General features: G+C 38.0%; 1 long non-coding RNA gene across 1 annotated transcript in view; it reads right to left on the bottom strand.

The window, feature by feature from the left end:
* Positions 1-6,480: 6,480 nt before the first annotated feature.
* The window catches only part of LOC107498963, a 120,392-nt gene continuing 104,769 nt past the window's right edge, over positions 6,481-22,103 (bottom strand). Inside the window, exon 5 of the long non-coding RNA XR_001594166.2 lies at positions 6,481-6,951. This is a non-coding gene — a long non-coding RNA (uncharacterized LOC107498963). The remainder of the gene's footprint in view (positions 6,952-22,103) is intronic.

The following is a 22,103-nucleotide window of genomic DNA, read 5'->3' as shown; positions in this document are numbered from 1 at the left end:
TAAAGAGTCATTGGTTGATTACACCTGTGACTACACAAATACAAAGGGACCTCGTGGCGCCCGACATATTTTTCAGTCGTCGGCAACAATAATCCCTACATCTACTAACAGCTGAAACCTTGGTTGCCACACACGGTGCTCGGATTCCAAAGCAGAAGAACAAAAGTCGCGACTCCAGATCTCAGAGGTCATGGAAGAGTGGCCTCAGTGTGGAGGCAGAAGCTAAATAATTTGCAAAACGAGAAGCAGGGGTATCACCTCAGTGGTACCTCCTCCGATCACGCCTCTCCAAACCTGCACCAGACCAAGGGCCAGGTGCTCCCGTTCACATCTCCTTTGCTCTTTGCAGCAGTGGCGTGAATAGGCAGAGATGAACTTACTTGACAAATAAAGAAACCGAGAGTCAGTAAAATGAAGCAACCCAATCCATGCAACACAACCAGTAAGAGCAGAGGTGTTTCCTTCAACAATTTTCCTCTTTTACTGATTTGCTCTTCAGCAAAGGTAATACAGCACATTGGAAATTCTACTGTCATGAAGTCTTTCCAAGAATAATAATGTTTATTGGTCTATAACTGAATGGAATTTGGCTTGCATTTTTTTTTTCACTAGAAGAATTTTTTCTTGCCAGTTCAAGGTAGTATGGACCTTTACGATATACAACGGAATCCAATCAAGTTCTCTCTCTCTTTCTCTCTTGTTCTGCCTCTCTCCCTCTCCCCTCTTCTACCTCTCGCGTCATCTATTCCCACACTTTTCCTGTAAACACAGTAAATTTACAAATCTTTCCTCAACATGCCTGGCCCGGATATGCAAATCTCGATGATATTGCTAGGACACAGGCTGGTCCACAAGGTATTTCTCTCAACCACTGATAACCTACAATTCTGAGATTTCAAGACACTTGCCATCTTGCTTAGCTGTGCCCTGACACCCATAAGTCCTGGTACATTCAGCTCTGAGATAGCTCCAAACGTAGCTGGTATCTCCCGAGTCATGCATTCTCCCTGGACTCAGCTTAAAGGATATGACAGAGACCGAATCTTTTTGCAAAGACCCAGCAACCACCAAACTGCATGAACTCCAGTCTCTCTCCTGCCCTGTGGTTGAGCCCATCTCCCTCAAGAAGGGCTTCGGGGAATGTCTGCGATCCATCGTCCCCCTTGGGCTGGGAGGAGGGAGATAAGGAAGTCACTTCGAGAAACAAAGAAGCTAGTCTAGCCACATCTCCTGCAACCATGCTGATGACAGTTCTCCTGGCACACAAACTGAAGGTATCCTCTCCCAAGAGAGTCCTCGTTTACAAAAATGTGTCAGCAGAATATACTTGATTCATCTAGAATTGTTCGTACTAAACAAACCCGGAATCTGTAAGTTTATAGCACATAGCTCCCTGGAAAATGTCACATAAGCTATACGATCATCTGGAAATAAAATGGCAATATGTCAGAGCCAAACAGCCCTCTTTAGTGTCATTTGTGTAGCCATAAATATCACATAGAAGCTGAAATATCACCTGAACGAGAGCACATCCTGACTGGCAAGACGTGACCTGAGTCACGGCGCTGAAGGTCTTGGATTTCTCCCTGTTTCCTCTCTGCCCCGTCATTATATGTCTTCTCAAAATTAGAAGCAAAGGTTGTTATTGAGGAAGAGTCCTCATGAGAGTGAGTCTGGCTGACAATCCAGACTCTGTGTCATCTCGACTCATCACCAATTCTCTCTCACTGAGGTATAAACCCTGTGCTCTGAGTTCCACATTTGGGCCATTGATGTTTTTAAATAAGACTATAAAATACACTAAATGTATTTCTCTTTAAATCATCTTATGCTTATAATTAAAAATAGAAATATTTATGTCTACTGTCTGCTTGAGGCAGAGAACATAAGACCCTTACTGACACTTGAATCACCAAGAACAGTCAGGAAAAGATGATATTAAAATATATAATCCACTATTAAAATATGTACTTTGTCATTCCTATATCATCATATATTTTCCAGTATTGCTCAAAAGCAAACATGGCTTATTAGCAATCTCTCTGCCATCTTGCCTAGGACATATATGGAAAGACTGAATGAAATATTCAATTACAACAATCAAAATCTGAGAATTAGGTTTGTTGGATTCTTATAAAGAAGTTTCTATACAAGTTTTTTGGAGATGATTTGAATACCAGAAGTCACATACACAAACACACTGCTATAAAGGGTATAATTTACCATTTTAAAAACAAAGTGCATCATATTTAATGATCTAAATCCAATAAACATGAAATTCTAAAGCTTACATAGAATGAAATTTCATACAGAAACCTTCTCAGCAATCTATATGAATTAGCTATGTGTATCTTATGATGCAAATATTTTCAACTTTAATTGAAACTATAAGTGAATAAAAAAACACTGTTATTATAGAAGGAAAAAGAAACATTTTGGGTTTTCCAAATAAATCTACCATTGTGGACCAAACTGTATGCCGCATACTTAAGAATTAAATTATTTTCCTATTAAAATTAACTATATTCAACTGCTAACTATTAAATAGTCTATTTCTCACATTTTTCTGTCAGTGATATAAAAATGCTAACAAATTTTATGAATGTGGAAAGGAAGAAGTATAAAGACCTAATAGAAGAAAGTTTAAAACCTCTTTCAGACAGCATATTTTTAAAGTAAGAATGAATAAAAATAGTTATAATATTTTCTATTATTAGTTTTTTGACAAATTTTAATTATTTTTTCTAAGTTAAAACTCAGTTTAGTGAGCTTATGACTTTACATCATTGGTTTTTAATTTAGAACCCTGGACTCCAGGGTTCACAGCAAAGTGGGCTTCGAGAATGATGCTAATGATAATCTTGACAAGAAACAACACTGATTATATGCCTCCTGTATTCCAAGGATTGTTCCATATACTTCATATGTATTAAATATTTAATCCTTATAACGAAGCCACGAAATTAGTATTCTTCTTCATTCTATAGATGAAGAGATGAATGCACAGAGAGATAAAGAAAGTTTCCCCAAGGCCATTCAGTCAGTAACTGGCTGAGTTAAGATCTGACTCCAAGCAACCTAGACATATTCATCACCATGCATACTGCCTTTCAAGAGAGTCATAAGAAGTCCGTAAACTATTTTCAGTTCCAAACTGTCTTACACACATTGCACATTTATCTATTTTGGGTGAACTAAATAGAACACTGTTGTTGTGACTTTGATCAATTCAAAGTGGTAACACTGACTGATTCCAAGTTATGATCAGAAGTCTGTAGACATCTTGGAGCCTAAAGATCATGACTTATCTGTCTTGCCTCATAACTAGTAAAATATCTGAAGCTAATGCTTTAAAGACTTGCAAACTTTTTAAGTGGCTTCTATGCTCTAAAAGTATGAAACAAGGTAAGACCTGCTTTTTATCTAGTCAGCACATCCTGTGGCAACATATTCTGTTTCTTCCATCTAATTTTAAGGCGCCCAGTTGCAATGGTGTATAATAACTTGATAAGGTTCCATTGAAAAATTCAGTCACACGGTAGGTTGATCTGAAAAAAAATAATGTTCCTATAAATCCAACCTGGATCAGAATTTTTATTGCGGACATGAAAGCCAGCTAGGGTTGGGGGATAAATGAAAGAGCTGTAGAAATGTAGCACACTCATAATCTTTCATTTCTACCCAGGAGAGGCTTGAAACGCTGAAGCCAGGAAACAGAGTATGATCAAATAGCCCTGCTTATATGTGACGAACTTGATAAAAACCATGAAAACCTAAGTCTAAATTATAAAGCACATTTATGAAGCCCTATCAAACGGAATTGTTATCTTTATGTGTTTTAAACAGAAATTCTGAACACCAAATAACAGGCCAATAAACGTGTAATGAAGAAATAAATATATGGTTCTTCCAACCCATACTCTATCTTTTGAGATCCTTTCTTTCATATCTCTAAAATGTGAACCTGAGACTTGCAACCTATTCTGAGTGACTTGTGGGAGAAGGGAAAAGTGCTGTATTACTCACAAGAGAAATTCCATGCATTTTGAATACTGATAACTTCTTAAAAAATATAAATAGAAATGCAACATGTATCATAAAGTAATTTGTTTGTGCTAGTGAATTGTCATGACATCCCACAAATTGTTCACTAATCTCAATTGGTAAAACAAAAAATTTAAAACGGTGACAGATTTGACATGTATACCATTTAGTTCATTTTAAGTTGTCATTTGATAGGTTAAAAAAATTGGAGACATATATTCAAAATTGAATGGCCGATGTGTAGCATCATTTTAAGCTTAAGTGCTTAATGTGAGAAAGATTATACAGTACAGAAAAGCAACCAATATCTCTGATTTTGAGAATCTGGAAATTCTATCACATGTAGATAAAGACAGAAGAAAAAATATCATCTCTTAATTTCACGCACTTAAATTTTCATTTCTACTATTGTTTGAAGAAGACTGGACATGTTATTATGGAAATATATATACAATAACAGTTTTAAATTGTAAGTGTTGTACAGAAAACTATTCCAGGTCTTTGGTGAAATAAGGAGTTTGCAACGATATAAGCCAGCCATACAGTCATTAGTCAACGGATACATTTTTCGTAACACGTCTTCCTCAATGAAGAAAGCACAGTGTAGTTTTACATTCTGGTACAAGCTCCTTATCTCACTCTAGACTGGTAAGCTATGAAAAACATGGAGCTAGAGGAAGCATCAGCAAATTAAGAGCTGTGAAAAAAAAGTTTCATTGGAACACAGTCAAGCCCATTTTCTTTTCTTGAGTATGGCTGCTTTCCTACTACAAAGCCATAGTTGAGTAGAAAGTATCTGGTCCACACAGACTAAAATATTTAACATCTCACCCTTTAAAGAAAATGTTTGCTGACCCCAGTGCTGGGTGATAACTATTACCTCGAAAGCTTTAAAACAGGGAAGTTGAAAATCAAAAACAGTAATCAAAACAGGAACATAAGTAATAAAATACTATATCTCTAAATGCATATGTTAAGCCACATGTTACTTATGGTATGCGACTTTGTGGGAAATGTCCCGGCCTTCATGAACCCTAACAATGTAAGCTAAATGACAATATGAGAAGAACTACATATTCTAACCAGACTCTCTGAGTCGAATGTCAAGAGATATAAAATATCCCTAAAGAGATCATGCGAATTGTTCCAGAAGACAGTCTGGAATGCCACAGACAGTAGAGTGTCCCGCAGAGTCACCCGAGGCTGCTCTGTGCTCAAGGCCGTTCTCTCTGTGCCTGGTCTTCTGCCCTCCCTCGCACGGTGCTGCTCCCGTGAGCATTCCCTAATAAACTCCCCGCACCCCGCTTTCCACCTCGGACTCCGTGTCCTGGGAAACCGAACCTGCAGCACTGGGGGACTAGTGCTAAGGCTTTTCAAATAGAAATAGAAAGGACAAGCGAAAAAAAAAAAAAAAGTGATTGAGGTTAGAGTTAAGAGTTCAAAAGAATGGCTCAAGTTGAGATTAGAAAATTAGCCCAGAGGGAGAGGCCAGTGTTCACTCCCACAGGGATGTGAAAACCAGGGTACAGTGGTTTGATTTTTGAATGTGATGGAAAACCATTTATATTGTTCCTGTAAAGTAAAAAAAATGTAAATCAATAAAACTGAGCCAATGTCAAGATGAAAACATGCAAGTAAACATTTACCCAAATAGAGAATAAGAAACTCTGGAGAAGAAAAATATGAAAGTTATTCCTATCAAAGCGATGGATTAAGTTATTTATTATCAATTATTCATTCCTGATTTTGTTTTAATGTCAAAAAAAATGAGACAATGATTGTGATCATTTGAAAATTCTCCACATACTTTTAAATTCAGCTCTTTCGAATGGACATATCCTTTGCACACAGCTCCACGACGACTGACCCTTCAAATACAGCACCCTAACAGGAAGTAACACTTAAATAGAACTTAAAACCTGCAATGTTCAATCCACTCAAGCTGTAGAACGTGTACCTGCAAAGAATAAGTCTCTTCTGTGCCATGCACAGGATGAAGAAAGCTGTGTAGGAGAGCCCAGATGCCTCCTGAACAATGCACTCCATTCACGAGCAGAGAAACCGGACAGAAAAGATGTTTGAGAAGTGGGATTTGAAGAATTTTATAAATTCCCTTTTTCCATTTCTTTCCTCTCAGAGACAATGTGAATAGCATTGAGCTTTTAATCTTGACAGAGTGAAACTACAGTATTGTTGTGTAGGGGGCTCCCTGCTCTGTGCCACCAGCAACTTAAAATTCTTTCTCGGGTGGAAAGATGAAAGCTCTTGGCAAATTTCATCAGGAAGAGTCAAACATTAGATGTCTGGGACTTCAAGATAGAATTATATTAAAAATTCAATGAAGTCTCAACATGCACTACTAATATTAAGATTTCAGACATCCAAGTGAGGCAAAAATATAATTCAAATGGATACTAATTACTTTCAACCCATGTACCTAATGAACCACAGAATCTATAAAACCACAGATGAAAAACACTTTGCCTTATTTATTCATCTACTCGGTTTTGGAGCTCTGGTAAAATGAATTAACTGTAGACAGAGCTGGTCTAACTTTATCAATCACAAGGTAGTAAAACTCACCTACGCGTAGGATTTTTTTTTTTTTACAAGGTGCTGTCCTGGCCATTTCCTTCATTATTGTAACCACCTCACGAATCAATAAAAATAAATAAATATTACTCCCATTTGCCAATGAGAAAGTAAGCTCAGTGACGTCCCATAGCTTACCCAATATCACTCGGTCGGTGAATGACAAAGGAGGGGTAAATGCGACTTCGTTCCGTTTCACACGGACGCGACGTCTTCTCAGGAGCCCACACTGGCACTGTCACCGTGTAGATCCCCTCCTCCACGGCACCACGGGCACCTCGTGATGTTCGCTCTCAAGCAGAGAGCTAAAGGTACCTGTTCGATATCATCAGATAAAGTCAGACATTAGGCACTTAGAGCTATAGTACCGTGGAAATATTTTAAAAGAGTGTGTAATCACTATGCTCTCTGATTTCAGCCTCTTCGGTTAATGATAATTTATTCTTCCAATAGGTTTTTAATATCTGGAACTTTTGAAAAACAGGATAAATGTAATTAACTGTGAAAGATGTAGCATGTGTGCTTAAATGCATATTGCCGAGTGGCAATGGATTAACCGTAAATAGGCACAGGGGAACTTTGGGGAGAAATGAAAATGTTTTAAAACTGGATTTTGATAAAGGTTGCGCAACTCTACAAATTTACTGAAATCGCTGAATTGCACACTTACGATGTGAATTTCATGGTATATAAATTATACCTCAATAAAAAAGAGAGAGTAAGAAAGAATGGGGTGAATGTATATTACCGTTAAATCTGAACAAATATGAATAGAGTACTATAAATAAACTGACAGTGAATTTGGAGGAAAGGGGAAGGGAACTAATTGAGCAGCTACTACACGCAGACATGGCTGCTCATTTAATCCTCATGTGTAATCCCCTTCTAGTCCCAGACACAAGCCATTGGCCTTGAGTGAATTCACAGCCAGTCGCTACTCAGAACTGGGGACCACTGTCACCCCCAGGAGAACCAAGGCTTGGCTTCATCTTTGCTTGTTGGGAGTCACCTCCCAGGAGCATTCACAGTAACACCCACTCAGCGAGGCCCCTAGGGACCCGCTCACCCCATCCCTTCTCAGAGCATTTTTACACAACCTGAATCCCAGTTTACATTTCATTGGTGCCTGGCTAAATTAGGTCTCCTGCTATGAGCCCATCATCTGCCCAAAGGGTGACCTCCAATAGGGCATAGTCCCTTCTGAACTAGGATAATTGTTTCCTACATTCGTTCTGATGAATACATCACTGTAAAGAACTTTTTTAACAGCATAGAAAGTTAGTTACAGTGTATGAATATATATGCATATGTAATTTGATAATGCAAGCATTGTGATCATAAATAAACCAGTCTATAAATGACTACCCAATTCTTGATATTCCTAATTATTTTAACCAATCATGTCAAACTGCTCATATATGAAGTCAGTCTTTTCAAATTACATAAAAAAATTTACAACTAAAAGTCAAGCAAGAGTGATAAATCAAATACATGTCTTTTAAATATAGCAAAAAAAAAAAAAAAACATCTTTGTAGTAAAAGCTATGTTATTTTTTTCATCTCATCTCTGGCCGTTAAGAAAATCCACAGAGATAAAGTAACTTATTTGTTGGAGAGTTCAGTAAACAATAGCAGTATTTGTACAGTTTTTCACATAAACTTTAAAAAAACTGAGCACATGGTCAAAGTTATACATCTAAATTTTATGATGCACATAATTCACAATTGTTACTAGCCTAGATTTGAAAGATTGTTAAATTATATTCTTGATCTCATTTTTATGTGTGAGAATTGATTTGCACTTGGCCATGTACTTTTACATTAACCATGTTTGTAAAACTAGAACATTTACAATTTGATAATATTGACTAGAACTTTGACCTGACTTGGTCTGCATTTGTCTTGCAGTTGAAACCACTAAACTCTTCTGTATTTATTTAAAAATAACTTACAAAAGAGTATTTTAAGAGTTTATATATCCCAAAACAATATAGGAGATTTTTTATTTTTAAGAGCAGTATTCGCTAAATGAAAACACAAGTTGAGCCAGTTGTCCTAGGACCTAAAATGACTCTTCTGTATAAGTCATTCACAAGGAAGCTGCACTCATGCTCACAAAGCAGTTGACAAAGGGCCTGCTGTCCATCAAGGCTCTTTGGGAAGCAAAACAACATGAAATAAACTTAGGGTACTCAGAAAAATCTATCTTATAAAAAAAACACGTATCGATTGTTTGTTTGGGTATTTACTTTTTATAAATATCTTATAGATGGCAATTATTGTAAGTTTATTTCACGTGACTATATTATACATTATTAATTGATTCATTGATTCAACAAATATTTCCTGAGTGTCTAGACTGGAACCACGCTGAGGCTGACAGAAAACAAGGAAAATGGAGCAGACAAAAACTCCTGCCCTCACAGCAGTTTCCAGCACAGGAATGGACAATAAATGAAATTAGCGAATGAGTTGTATGCCTGATGCTGAATAGGGCTGTGAAAAAAATAATAATAATGAAGAGAAACATGATGAGGATGATTAGAGCGGTTGTGATTTAAATAGGATGGTCTGGAAGGCCTCATTGTAAAGATGGCATTTGCGCAATGGCCTGACGATGACCAAGCCAGCCTTGTGGCTATCTGGAAAGACAGAAATATAGGATAAGGGAAGAGCAATTGCAAAGGCCCTAAAGTAGGAGCCTGCTTGGGAGGACAGTGTAGATATGGTGAAGAGAGCAGGGGGAGAAAACTAGAAAGGTCGGGGGGATGTGTGTGTGTTTGTGCACTTGTGGGGTCTTTCAGGTCATAATAAGAACTTAGACTTTTGCCTGAATAAGATAAGAAGACACTGACTAAGACAGGAGGGTTTTGAATGAAGAAGTAACGTAAACTAGTTCACATTTATAAATATATATATATATATATATATATATATATATATATATATATATATTCTGACTTCTTTGTTGAAAACAGACTTAGGGGAAGGCAAAAGCAGGAGCGCTGAGACCAGAGAAAGCTACGAGGGTATAATGCAGAAGGGATGTGGTGGTGGAATGAATCAGCGCCATAGCCATGGATGTGACAATATATTTCAAAGGCAGAGCCAAGAGAATTATCTTCCATGGCAACTTAGGTGGTAGTAAAAAGAGAGAAGACAGAAACTATGTGATGTTAACCTGGGCAACTGAGCAGACGGAGAAGACTCAGGGAGGTTTCCGGGGGCAGGTTTGTGGGTCAGAAGGGCAATGAGATGACAGAAATTCAGTTCTAAGCATGTTTAGCTTGAAACCGCTCTCAGACAGACAAGTGGAGATGCAAAGTAGGTGGCCTGGGTCAGAAATTATGTGTATGTGAACGTTTTAGAAGATAGATATACATAGATAGATGATAGATATATAGGTAGGTATGTAGGTAGGTAAGTAGGTGGACAGACAGATGATAGAAAGATACATAGATAGATGATAGTAGATAGACAGATAGATAGATATGATAGATGATAGACAGATAGGTGATCAATAGATGATATATAGATGGATGGATGGATGGATGGATAGATTAGTAGATTAGATAGATGATAGATGACAGATAGATAGGAAATAGATATTTTTCAGGACATGGCACTAGATGAGCTCCCTAAGGGAGAGAGTTTAGGTAAAGAACAAGTGTAAGGACTGAGTGCTGGGACTTGCTAGTTAAAAGTTGAGGAACCAGCAACAGAGGCCAAGATGGAGTTGCTATGCATATGTATTCAAATTTGTCTAAACAAAGACATCTGCCCTTCCCAGCCCCAAGGGGGCGTTGCATCTTCACAAGGGTACCATGAGGAGAAGGGCAGACACACAGCCTAGAACTGGGTACTATTCATTGTCTCAGTCTATGAGAATTATGAATCTTTAGGTTCTAGCCAAACACATGTGGCTCATTCCAGAAAAAAATGTCAGACAACAATGAAGATCAAGAACCCAAAAGTATGATCAGGAGACAGAACCCGCTCAGTCATCAAATCATTCACATTCGTTCAACCAAATCATGATAGAGAGCCAATTCCATGAGTCACTGTCCCAGGTGCTGAACTCAGGCTGCTCGCTAAATTCAGAGCCCATTGCTAATCCCACAAATGCAAAATTACTCACAAGTATACGTTATAATAGTATAATAGCATCCTCTACAAAAATGGCAAGATATTTTTGATCACTTAGTGTATGCCAAGCACTATCTAGATGGATTGCATTAAATAAAGGTAACAGCAGTAATATCCCCCATCTGTGAGCTCTCCTGTCAGTTCCTAGGTGGAATCTATTTCCCCTTTCCTTGGAATCCAGGTTGGACTGAGTGAACAGTCTGCAACCAAAAGAACATGAAGAAAGTGACTTCATGTAACATCTGAGCCTAGTTCAGAACGGCTCTGCATCTTCCAGCTGGTTCTCTGGGGACACTTGCTCTCCAGACATCCCTCTTAGGACACACTCCTTCTTGGAACCAGTCACCACACTGAAAGAAGCACAGTAACATCAAGATGCTACAGGTGGGGAACCAATCACCGGGAAGCCTGCTCTCCAAGCCATTACAATCAGGTGCGTAAATGCAGAACTCTCCATATGATTCCACCCCCAGCCTTTGATGCATCCCAAGCTATTTGAGTCTTCCAAGCTGAAGCTTCAGAATTCAATGTTCTCCATCTGAATTTATGAGCATAATAAAAGAGTTTCCATTTTGTGTCACTAAGTTTTAGGGGTCATTTATAAAGTAGCAATAGATGACAAGGACAATTAGGCTAAGTGCTTTTGTTACATTATCTCATTTAACTATCAAAAGAAATCTATAAGCTGGGTATTATTCTCTACACCTCACAATGAAAACTGAGACTTCAGCAGGGTTAATGGAGCTAATAAATGGTAGAACCATAATTCAAACACAGACTTTCTATTTACAGAACCGGAAATTGTAAAGACAGCATGAAGACGCATACTGTGGGTAAGAAACTCTGCTAGGTACTGAGTAAATATGAAATAAATATATTAAGGAACCCTTGTCTTTGAGACTTCCATAAGCAAAATAAGGAGTCAAAACACGTATTTGTAGCAATCACTCTCTTCTTAAAATCTTTAATTCAACAACTTGGCCATTGGTGCATTCATTCATTAATCAAGTATTCAATAAGTGGCCCCTGGGTGCCTAACATTGTATTAATCAGAAAACCAGCCAATGGTATAGGCAGAGAGAACAATAGTATGGAATGAAAGAGAGGACACCTTTATAAATCACCAATTTGTGCTCTGTTCTAGGAGTAAGATAACTAAAACATCTTGCTAATAAAAGAAAAAAAACAGTAGGATTGAAGGTTTGTGAAAACAGTTTATCCAAGTGACACATGACTCATGCACAGAAAAAAAGATTCTAAAGGATTACATCAAGCAGGGAAGAAACAACTAAAATAGGGGTGTCTGCTCCCAGATGGGACTGGGAAGAGATGTGAGAAGGGGAGAACATGCTTGTTTGTTTCTGGAAAGAATACATTGAAATTGTGGAATATGTGGTGCCCGAAGTTATTTATGTCTGGGGGGAGGTTTACATGCATAGATTTAAGATTCTGCTATTTAAAACAAAAATTGTGTACAAAATTTACATAAGAGGTTCTGAGAAATAAAAAGGAGTTTTGTCTGTAGAAGCGGGAAGGACAAGGATGGCTCCTTAAGATGGAGAAGGTTTCTGTCTATTCTAGATTTTCTATGCCAAATAGTTCACGATTACTTTTAAAAAAAAAAGATCAGAGAAAACGAGATAAAAATCTTTTTTTAAAAAGTCAGGGTTAGAGCTCTAGAATGTAGATTCCATGCCACGTCTCAGCTTCCCCAGGGGACATCCTGGGGGACCGCTGTGCTGGCCCAGATGGACTTAACCTCACCCACCTTCACTCTCACGATTAATCTCAAGTCACCAAAGATCTTAAGTAGTGGAAATAGAGAACTGTGTGTGTGTGTGTACGTGTGTGTGTGTGTGTGTATCTTTAGTGTATTGATATGTAGCAGAAACTCCATTTTCCACCTTTAAAATGGAAATTAAAATACTTTGTTATGGTTCTGGTACTGCCATTGAACATACGAAATGCAAACATAATTATTTTGAACACTTTCCTTCAAAGAAACCAGAGTACTCACAATGGCATTCATTAATCCACATATTTCCAAGATACTGTATCTTTATTTAGATGAGCATTTGGTTCTTGGAAATTAAGTCTTATTGGCTCGGGATTTTAGCATTGCTGCATTATTTGAAAATAAGCAGAAGGTTTGTAAACAGGGGGTTTAAAAAAAATTAGAAATCTAAACTGCTCACTGATGAAAGCGTGCCAGTCAGCATATGGAAGGATCAACGCTGAGTCCAGCTTTAATTGGTCTGGTTTATAGGTGCAGTGAATGGGAAAGTGGGAGAGTTTGCAGTGCAAATCGAAGTGCAGAATGACTAAGATAATGGTTCTCTAGCTAATCTTCATTATCTACTAAGATTAGTTTCTTCCACCTTGCACCTCAAGAAATAGGAAGAAGAGTAACTTAATGATAATTTTCATATAATAACATTAATAAAATGGTGAATTTATAAATTTGTGATCACAGTGATTGATTAAACGTGATTAATATCAATATTAGCCAGAAGATATTGACATCTGGCTTCGTGATTTTTAGTACATTTCCTGTCATGTGCTTTTATTTTTCATAGCGTTCTCTTGACAGAAAATGCCTGACATTCATTCCCAAAGCATTTCTCAGGTTCCTATTAAATGCCAGGCTGTAGGAGTCGAAACCAAATAAGATACGGCTCTTTTCTCAAACGAGTCACCATTACATACAATATGGCAGATAGGAAAGTAAATAAATGTGCTTGAAAGGTAAAGATATTATATTAAATTACAGGTATGCGTCAGGGATATTGCAGGTCCAAATCCAGACCATCATAATAAAGTGAGCATCTCACTAAAGAGAGGAATAATCTTTTTGCTGGTGGAGGATCTTGCCTTCAGTATGTAAAAAATACAACATCTGTGAAGAACAGTAGAGTAGAGTAAAATGAAGTATGCCTTCCTAAGAAAACAATGTAACAGAAACAATAAAGCAAGTAACAGGTTTTACCGGGGAGAGATTTCAGGAAGAACTTCACCAGGGGAAGAGGTTTCTGAGTGAAGTGGACAAAGAAACTGGACACAGGGAGTCATTCCAGAAAAAAACACGAAGGCACCAAAGACCCCAGCCTGCTTCCTTTGAAGAAAATGCCCTACTTGGATAGGTGGGTAGATGGAGGGATGGAATTATGTATTTATTATATATGTAATTTTAAACATGTTTTATAATCCAAAATTATAATTGTATATTATATAATATAAAATGTGTATGAAATATTTATATAATACATGAATATATAATAAGTGAATGTGTATGTATGTGCATATCTGTAGATATACATATGGATTTTGCATGCTTTGGAGCTAGGTAACATTTTCATCAGCCTGTGGAATATTCTTTCACGTCCCTTCTTTGGCCCTCCATCTCCAACTCGTTCCATTTTTTGTTTTGTTTTGTTTTGTTTTTAATGCTTAGTGAGTGTGTTCTCACATTTAAGGAAAACTAGTACCCAGAACATATTTGAAATTTAAAATTTATCCATGTTTTTATTAAGTCATATACATATAAGTATAATTTTTTAAAAAATCGCCTCATTTTTTGTCATAGGTAAGCTAAATGCACTGACTTTAAATCCTCTGGTTCCACCTTGTGGTTAATTTCCATATGACATCCCACTGATAATCATTTATTTAAATTTTGTTGCAGAAACTTAAAAACTATACTCATGCACCTGTTCAAAACTACTGACTAAGCATTATGTCGGTCATTATGTTCACGATGACAAATAATAAGCGGACATTTTCTCAACGGGTGTAATTTCTGATGTTTTGAGGGAAGGACAAGGACTGAGATATAAAAGTAAATATCCTTCGTGGTTATCGTTCCTTTAATAGATGTGGGAACCATGTCTGTATCTTTATCATCCTTTGCGTCAGACTGAAAAAAAAAAATCTCATTTTGTTGAGCAGCTAAGATTGATTCGATTCAAGTTTGTTATATTAAAATATATTAAATAATTGCATTTTGGACAGAATCAAAACTATTTTAGGAAAATACTTCTTGAGGACAGATCACCATCTCGAGGGCATCGAAAATGTGTTGACAGCCTCTTTATGCAACTGTCAAGGGGCTACGAATCTAAATAATTAGCCGATTATTTTAAAATCTGTAGAACAGTCTTTTCCAATGTTTGATCGAACCATGTCATTTACATTTTAAAGGAAACTTCAACACTACTTCAGACCTGTTCCTTCCCCGTCAGTAGGGCCATGTCATGCTTGTTCTCAGCTGCGAAATCCCTCAGCCACTTCAATAGTCGCATTAGACAGTAGCTACCATCTACTTAGCAGTGTTTCGGCCAGTGTTTTCAATGGCAACCCTTTTGACATTGAGGAAGAAACCACTGTTCACCGTACACAGTGTCCCACACGTTACAGTATGTTCAGCACTCCTGGGATTTGGGCACCACACACCAGCAGCCCTCGGCGGCCTTCGTTATGATACCCTACACTTCTATGCATTTTCAGACGCTCCCTAGAGGTTTAGAGTATCCGGATAAGTATCAGAGTAAACACAAGAGAAATACGCATTCATCTATTCAGCAAGAGTGCATCGCACATCTGTAATTATGAATCGGATAACATGGAATGGAAACTTCGCACTACCTAACGGGAGAGACGAAACCTGCCGGTAATAATGGTGACGGTCTCAGTCAACAAATATCGAGAGCTTTCTGTGGCTGGATAGTGACAGAAGTGAAGAATTTTGTATGAATTCCCTCCTTGAGCCATTACTAAACCTCATCAGTGGGCCCTTTTATTTTCTGTTTTGAAAACGAAGAAGCAAAGATTTAAAGATTAAGTAACTTGGACGCATTTTCGCAGGTAGTAAAAGATAGAATTTACCATAATTTGACATATGAAGCTATTTCTGATTCTTAATGCCATGCTGCCCTTCTGACTCTCTCTCCTCCCCTCTCCCTCTCTCTCGTTCTTTTGCCTCTCTCTATTCTCTGAAACAAATGTTATTATATCACCTAAAATGCTTCCATTTTTTTTTTCCATCAAAATTCAGCCCATCTGTCAAGTCTTACTCAGAGCCTGCTTTCTCCATAAACAATTCCCTACCAACTTAAGTCAAAGTCACCTCTCCCTCCCGCCAAGCCACTGGTTTCCAGCTTTGGCTGCATGTCGGAATTACCTGTGGAGACATGAAATAATTGGTTTGGGGATCCACCTGGGCATCAAGATTTTCAAATTTCTCAAGGTGAGTCCAATGTGCAGCCAAGGTTGACTAACACAGCTAAGATCCGAACAGTTGTTTTTTGTTTTGTTTTGTTTTTGTTTTTATAACTTCTTTGTCAATTAAAATCACAGACTAGCATGACTCAGAGATGGATTTGGAGATCAGCTATTTTATCTGCAAATGAGGATGTTGAATATGATGTATTATCTTTGAACATGTTTTTGGCAAAATACTTGGAAGTCATTTGGAGACACACCAAAAACTTGTAACAAAGAAAGGTGAACTTCTTGTATGGAAACAGGAGGGGAACATCAAATTGTGCCAACTTGCCTCCTTCCCCCATCACAACACTGGGCCCCCTGAGGAAACTACACAAAACCCTTAGGACACCTGAAACCAAACCCCCAATACACTGGGTGCCATCAGGCCCTCTGTCTGTGCGTATTATATGGCATTGTGCGAAATTAAAGATGAATTACCTACATGTTAACTGTATTATCGAACTATTTCTTTCCCAGCAACACACTATTTAGCTGATAGAGTTTCTCTTTCTTAGGGAATCATGTTTATCTAATAAAAAAAAATAGTTTTTCAAATGACCTAGAAATGACACCATAAATCAAACAGCTGGTATTAATGTTTCAAACTCACAATCTCTTCTGAGGACAAATACTAGCATAACCCTTTTGCCAGTGAAGAAATTGAGGGTTGAGGAGTTAAGTGACTCACCTAGGGCTGTGGTGCAATTTACTGCCCAGCTCCCCCATTCTAATCCAGTATTTTATTTTTTAATAAATATTTTATGAGCCTCTTCTTTAGCTGCCACCATGGGCTTAAAAACATTTCCACTAATGAGTAGCACAGAGCACTCTCTAAGCTGTTTGGAACCAAAGTTCAACCAGATTTGACTGTAATAGACAATTCACAACACATTCCCAGAGATCTTCAGGGGGAAAAGACCACACAACAGAGTTTTGCATTTACATAAACTACAATGTGCTGGAGACATTTGTTTAAATGATGAGTATTAAATAAATTTTTTTGTAATCAAAAAAGTGGCATAGTGAGCTTGAATTTTAACTCTTAAGTAATGATCAAAGAGGAAATAAACCAACAAAGAAAACTTGTCATTTCGCCAACAGATTAAATTGGAACAAAATTGTTAAAACTATCCTGACATGGGTATCTCTGTTTTCTGAGAAAGCTCAGCTCACCACAATTTATTTTTATTCCCATTTTAGTTTCTTCCCTTTCTGCAACAGATCATTTCCCTTACTCTATGAGGATCGGGGCAGAGGTTTGCCATATTAAACCATCATGAGAACAAGGGATAAAAAATTCCCAATAGCATGGGAGGCTCAGGTGAGTAATCCATCAGGGCAGCCATGACCGAGTCACGGCAATCATACACACAGGGGGACACAGACCTAGCTACAGGACCAAATCCTTTTAGTTTAATATCTTATTACTAGTGCCAATAATCCTTAAAGTTTGAAAGGCACATATGCCCTAGAAATCACACAGTAATTGCTTTTTTTTTATTAACAGCCAAATAAAGAGAAATCAATACCAATGGAATAACTGAAGTGCTATTTAAAGGAATTTACTTTCATATCAACCTTCTAGTTCCTCAATGAAAGACACATCTGCTCTCAATTCTTAAATTTCTGCCTGAAAAGAAGAGTAAGGATTAGGAAGTTGGGTATGTGTATTTAAATTTATATTCTATGATATTGCTTCAAATCTAATACTTAGCTAATAATTTTCATCTTAATTGTGTTTTGAGAAAACACTACTTTTATTAATTTTAAATAAGAACTTTGTGGACTCAAACTTAATTGAGGAAAGGTTTTAGACTGACTGGTATTTACATAATTTAAGGGAAAATACATGGATATATGATTTGGACAGAATATTCTCAAAGTGTACCTGCCCTTAGTTCTCTTCTGAGGAACTCGGCCTCAGCATTTCATCTGCTGTCAATCTTGGGCATGGCTGTTTGGAGCAGGGGTGGGTGTTGTACCGGAAGGCAGCCATCCATAGGTGACTGTCCATAAGAAATGCCCTCGTACTGGGTGGTGACAATTCAACCAAAACAAATACTCTCTCTTGGGGAGTTTGCATGTGAAACGTGCCAAGTTAGGGTCAGTTTCCAGCAGTTGAAATAAATGCATTTGAAACAGAGATGGACTGGGGCAAAGAAAAAAAAAAAAAGGCAAAAACTCAATAGGAGAAAATGGTGAAGCCATTTTTCCGGAGGCAACTCAAGAGAGCTAGGTTACTACCAGCAATGATGAATGCTGAACCAAGGTCCGCCTCTCCCTAAGGCGTGACTGCAGAATCACAGGTCTACCTTGAATGTGGAGCCTGAGGCCACAGCTCTTCCAGCTCTGCCCTGCTCTTTCTTAATCAAAAGCCCCATTATATGCCATAACCAAACACATCACCATCCCTTGCAGCCTCAAAAACCCTAAGAGCATGTACATTCGCGACATTCACTGAGCGTGATCAACAGGGTTAAATATCACTGGATTTCAATGCTAATGGCTCTTTTTAGTACTGATATTGGATACTTTTTCAAATTTTCCTGCAAATTACCACATAGTTGATTAGCAACACTAAATGATCCTAACTGGCACTGTGAATTTTGGAGAGGCGGAGTCCACAATGGTAGACCCTGGGGCGTTGGTTCGAACCTCAGCTTTGCTGCCCAACAGCTCTGCGGTCCTGGGCGAGTTCTAAACTCCTCCAGACCTCAGTTTTCCTATCTATAAAGCAGAGATATTAATTGCATCTATCTCATCGAGGTGTTTTGTTTTGTTCTGGTTTTGTTTGGTGAAAATTAGATCAATCATCATAGGTAAAGCACTTAGAACTTCAGCTGATAATAAGAACTAGTTTTCATTATTATGGTTATTATTTAAATTAGAATAAAATTTAAAAACTAGATGATTATATTTTACTTTTAAAACAGGATTACCTACTTTAAGAAGGGTGACTGATCTTAGTGGAAATGGGTAATAATGCTTCACCGTTGATGAGCTGTCATCGGTAGTATTCTACTGAAATTTGAAAGTGAAAAAGAAAACAACTTTCAAAAGATACCATCACTTCATTATATGTAACATAGGATATGCATTTTAGCAAGGAAAATATGCTTAATCTAAATATTCTAAATTCTTCTATTACAACATAGACAAGTATCCTAAGTTATTCACAAAAATTCCAGGCGTCAGGATATTCACTGGATCTGTTTCATCAGATAATTCAAACAGCTGATGAAGAACTGACCAAAATGAAAATGACTGAATTCCTCTCTAAGGAGCCAGACGAAGTCTCTGGCAAAAACAAGAAGCTTTTATATCATGTCCAATTTATTTGGTCTAGTGGTTCAAAGAGCACGGGTGCATCCATTGTCATCATTTCCCTTTCTCGGGTTCTTATATTCATTAGGAAATGTCTTCGGCTACCCTAAAGAGTTCACGTTCAGTATCCACATTAAATCGAATGAACTGGACATGGCCTAGCAGAGCGATAAAGCAATATTAGCAAACAGATGTTGGACATCAGTGTCTTGGAGGGAGGGGCTTCCAGGGGTAGTCCCGCCAGCCCTGGGCCCCGACCCCCCTAAGGCTGCCAGCCGGCCCTCTGCCTCTCTCCCCGTCCTGTGCGCACTCAGGGACCGATGGTTTCCATAGGTTAATAGACCCAGGAGCAGATGCTCCTTTACAGTAAGTACTACTGCAGCCGCCAGTTGTGCTGCATGTGTGCTGGACTCCAATCACTCCCCACAGAGACATCTCTTGAAACCTTTCTATTTTAAGATCCACATTTTGGTAATTTTATTAAGTTAGAAATTACACACATGCTGGCTAAAGTGCATCGCTGACTGTGAGGAGAACTGTACCACCAGACAGTGCTAAAATGAACAGAATAAATTCTGTCACCATTCATTGGGAAATTTCAAGATTTCCTCAACAGTTCAATCAAGTATGGACGCGGGAAAAGTAAGCAATTGAATCCATCTGGAAAAGGAATTTTTCCGGATGGATGGTGTCGTAGGCTCAGGCTGCCATATCAAACACCAGCCACTGGGTGGCTTAGCCAATAGACGTCTATTTTCTGACAATTCTGGAGGCTGGAAGTTTGAGGCCAAGGTGCCAGCATGATCAGGTTCTGATGAGGACAGTCCCTGAACTGCAGATGGCTACCTTCTTGCTGTGCCCTCACATGCTGAGAGTGAGGGAAAGCAAGCTCTCTGGCATCTCTTCCTACAAAGGCACTGGTCCCATCATGAGGGCCCCACCTGTGACCTCGTCTAAACCTCATTACCTTCCAAAGACCCCATGACCAAGTATCATGACATTGGGGGTTAGGGCATCAACATATGAATTTGGTGGTGGGGGACACAATTCAATACATCGTAGATGAAAAAAAAAGGAAGATAATTAAATATAAGTTGAAGAGTTGATCATGAAAATCTACAATGGATGGGAAGGAAGAGAAGACCTGCTGGCTTTATCTTAAAGAGAAAGTGGCAGAGCCCTGATGGTGTGACGAAATTTGGAAGATGGAATCATAGAACTGATATTTTTAATATTTAATAGCTCCCATATTGATTTTTCAGTGAGTATTGAAAAACAGATAAGGGTCCATGTGCTCATTTTCTACAAGCAGAAAAGAAGAAAAAAGGTTGGAGTTTGCTCTGCAAATACAAGTGAGGAGAAAAAACTCAGCTTCGAAGAGGAAGGACTAGCAAATGGAGTTCCCGGGAGAGAAGGCAAGGCGGACAAAGGGAGCCGAGAGGTCACCACAATCACCCCAGGAGAATCGTGCCCTGTGGCAAATCCAAGAGAAACACAAGTGACTCTTTAGGGAAAAAAATAAATAAATAAAGTTTCTACTTATGAAAGATAAGAGACTCACAGCATGAAAATAATCTATCTTACTGGATAATGAGGTTTAACAATTTCCATGAATAATTAAAAGCAGTTTCAAAAAGAATAAGAGGTCAGACATCATGGAAGAAAATGTGATAGATATTGAGCTATAATTTTAAATAGCATATGAAATTAATGGCCTTTTTTTTCCTGATCCCACTCTCGTTCACCAGGATGGAACGCGAAGGCCATGTCATCTCCTGTCTGCTGCTCCATAAATTACAGTCTCCAAAGAAATGAATCAGCAGGAAAGGGATAATAGTCAACCGATTCAGTTGCTCACGGATACTTTTTAATTGTCAAAATGTAATTTTGTCCAATGAACTACGTATTTAATTGAGATTAAAAATACAAAAGTTATTAATTTTCAAGGAGTTCATAAATAGAAATGAATACTGAAAATCTAGCGTGCGCTAAATTATGTTGAAACATATCATTAAATAATTTAGCTGAGCAGTTCTCAAAATGTCTGCAGACCCCTGAGGGTCTCCAAATTTTTTTTCAGGGGCTCAGCAAGGTCAGAGGCATTTTAATAAGAAGACATGATTTGCCACTTTCACTGTGGTGACATTTGCACTGAATGCGCAAAAAAAAAAAAAAGAAAGAAAAAAGAAAAGAAAAGAAAATGACGGGCTAAAACCGCTGGCACTTTAGAATGAACCAAGACATTGGCACCAGACTGGGTGACAGTCATCACTGTCTTCCCTGCCAACACGTCACCTTTCGCTTCAGAATGTCCTTGATGAAGCAGCAGGAATTACTAATGTTATTAAATCTGGACCCTGGAGTCCTCGTCTTTTTTAAATGGGGAGCACACATAAGGCGTTCTCGCACACCGAAGTACGCAGGCTGTTGTGCAGAAAACGCTTGTGCGATTACGTTGTGAGCTGAACTAGCTACTATTTTCATGAAACATCACTTTTCCCGAAAAGAAGACATGGCAGATAAATATCATAATTCAGTCTTGAATATTCGGCAGACATTTTCTCAAAAATGAACAAAGTGAACTTGTCACTTAAGGAAAACAACTGACAGTATTTATTGCCAATAACACAATTTAAGTTCAAGTGAAAGCTTCCGTTACCTTGACAGGCGTTTCTGATAAATAGGGTAGTGATATTAATAAAATTTTTGATATTGTATATTGAAATTCATGAGCA

The sequence above is a fragment of the Rousettus aegyptiacus genome, unplaced genomic scaffold (genome assembly GCF_014176215.1).
Source record: "Rousettus aegyptiacus isolate mRouAeg1 unplaced genomic scaffold, mRouAeg1.p scaffold_m13_p_18, whole genome shotgun sequence".
Taxonomy (NCBI): Eukaryota; Metazoa; Chordata; class Mammalia; order Chiroptera; family Pteropodidae; genus Rousettus; species Rousettus aegyptiacus.
This window is presented reverse-complemented; position numbering and strand designations above follow the sequence as displayed.